Source organism: Schistocerca cancellata, unplaced genomic scaffold (genome assembly GCF_023864275.1).
Source record: "Schistocerca cancellata isolate TAMUIC-IGC-003103 unplaced genomic scaffold, iqSchCanc2.1 HiC_scaffold_330, whole genome shotgun sequence".
In the NCBI taxonomy this organism is placed as follows: Eukaryota; Metazoa; Arthropoda; class Insecta; order Orthoptera; family Acrididae; genus Schistocerca; species Schistocerca cancellata.
In genome coordinates, this window is record NW_026046348.1 from 1 (window position 1) to 2,500 (window position 2,500).

The window sequence follows — 2,500 nt, forward strand, 5'->3', positions numbered from 1 at the left end:
TTAGGTGTCACGACACACTACGTCTGCCCACATACACGCAACAAAATGTGCACGACTAGAGAACACGTGGGAGGTGGCCCCCTACGTATGCGATGTCCATTACGAGACCGACTGTCAACCAGCATCTGTACCATGTCGCAGATGTGGAACGCGGTGCACCATGCTATCACACTGTGTGAGAAGAGACGACTACGTTTGAATACACGCGCCACTACATCAACAGACGGCTCATGCTGATCGCCATCCAGGGCGTCCGTTAATCCCACACGTCTCTATGGCGTACCACACTGCAATGTAGCTGTTATGGGGAGACGGCACGTGGCTGAGTGCACAACATTTGGACCGTATGGTTCGCTGTTGTTGGGCGCAGTCGTTGTACGGTCACACATGTGCCACAGCGTATCATGCAGTACATACGGACCTATGTGCAGTACAATGTGAGGGTTAAGCTTACGACATCAGCGGACAGTGGACACAGGCCGTACCACGACGTAGACTGAGCGCTTCGACATGCGAATGCCAGTGAACAGCTGCGAAGGGCATTGAACACGCAAGCACCTGAACGACCAGCGTGCGAAGGCAGGGGGGAGGGTGGGGGCGATGTACATCCTGCAGTCGTCCACATTACAGTGTACAGCGGGAGCATGTAAAAAGTAAGCAACACTTGCGAAGTGTTGAACATGAAACGATACACAAGAGGGTGGGCGGTGCGAGTAGCGGTTAGACAACACTGGATTAATGTAACGTGTCATATGCCAATTACAGAGCAGGTTAAGGCACAACTTGGGTTAGGTTAAGGCACAACGTGGGTTAGGTTAAGGCACAACTTGGGTTAGGTTAAGGCACAACGTGGGTTAGGTTAAGGCACAACGTGGGTTAGGTTAAGGCACAACGTGGGTTAGGTTAAGGCACAACGTGGGTTAGGTTAAGGCACAACGTGGGTTAGGTTAAGGCACAACGTGGGTTAGGTTAAGGCACAACGTGGGTTAGGTTAAGGCACAACGTGGGTTAGGTTAAGGCACAACGTGGGTTAGGTTAAGGCACAACGTGGGTTAGGTTAAGGCACAACGTGGGTTAGGTTAAGGCACAACGTGGGTTAGGTTAAGGCACAACTTGGGTTAGGTTAAGGCACAACTTGGGTTAGGTTAAGGCACAACTTGGGTTAGGTTAAGGCACAACTTGGGTTAGGTTAAGGCACAACTTGGGTTAGGTTAAGGCACAACTTGGGTTAGGTTAAGGCACAACTTGGGTTAGGTTAAGGCACAACTTGGGTTAGGTTAAGGCACAACTTGGGTTAGGTTAAGGCACAACGTGGGTTAGGTTAAGGCACAACGTGGGTTAGGTTAAGGCACAACGTGGGTTAGGTTAAGGCACAACGTGGGTTAGGTTAAGGCACAACGTGGGTTAGGTTAAGGCACAACGTGGGTTAGGTTAAGGCACAACGTGGGTTAGGTTAAGGCACAACGTGGGTTAGTTTAAGGCACAACGTGGGTTAGGTTAAGGCACAACGTGGGTTAGGTTAAGGCACAACGTGGGTTAGGTTAAGGCACAACGTGGGTTAGGTTAAGGCACAACGTGGGTTAGGTTAAGGCACAACGTGGGTTAGGTTAAGGCACAACGTGGGTTAGGTTAAGGCACAACGTGGGTTAGGTTAAGGCACAACGTGGGTTAGGTTAAGGCACAACGTGGGTTAGGTTAAGGCACAACTTGGGTTAGGTTAAGGCACAACGTGGGTTAGGTTAAGGCACAACTTGGGTTAGGTTAAGGCACAACTTGGGTTAGGTTAAGGCACAACTTGGGTTAGGTTAAGGCACAACTTGGGTTAGGTTAAGGCACAACTTGGGTTAGGTTAAGGCACAACTTGGGTTAGGTTAAGGCACAACTTGGGTTAGGTTAAGGCACAACTTGGGTTAGGTTAAGGCACAACTTGGGTTAGGTTAAGGCACAACGTGGGTTAGGTTAAGGCACAACGTGGGTTAGGTTAAGGCACAACGTGGGTTAGGTTAAGGCACAACGTGGGTTAGGTTAAGGCACAACGTGGGTTAGGTTAAGGCACAACGTGGGTTAGGTTAAGGCACAATGTGGGTTAGGTTAAGGCACAACGTGGGTTAGGTTAAGGCACAACGTGGGTTAGGTTAAGGCACAACGTGGGTTAGGTTAAGGCACAACGTGGGTTAGGTTAAGGCACAACGTGGGTTAGGTTAAGGCACAACGTGGGTTAGGTTAAGGCACAACGTGGGTTAGGTTAAGGCACAACGTGGGTTAGGTTAAGGCACAACGTGGGTTAGGTTAAGGTAGAAATTGCGTTACATTGCGGTACAAATTGCGTTACATTGCGGTACAAATTGCGTTACATTGCGGTACAAATTGCGTTACATTGCGGTACAAATTGCGTTACATTGCGGTACAAATTGCGTTACATTGCGGTACAAATTGCGTTACATTGCGGTACAAATTGCGTTACATTGCGGTACAAATTGCGTTACATTGCGGTACAAAT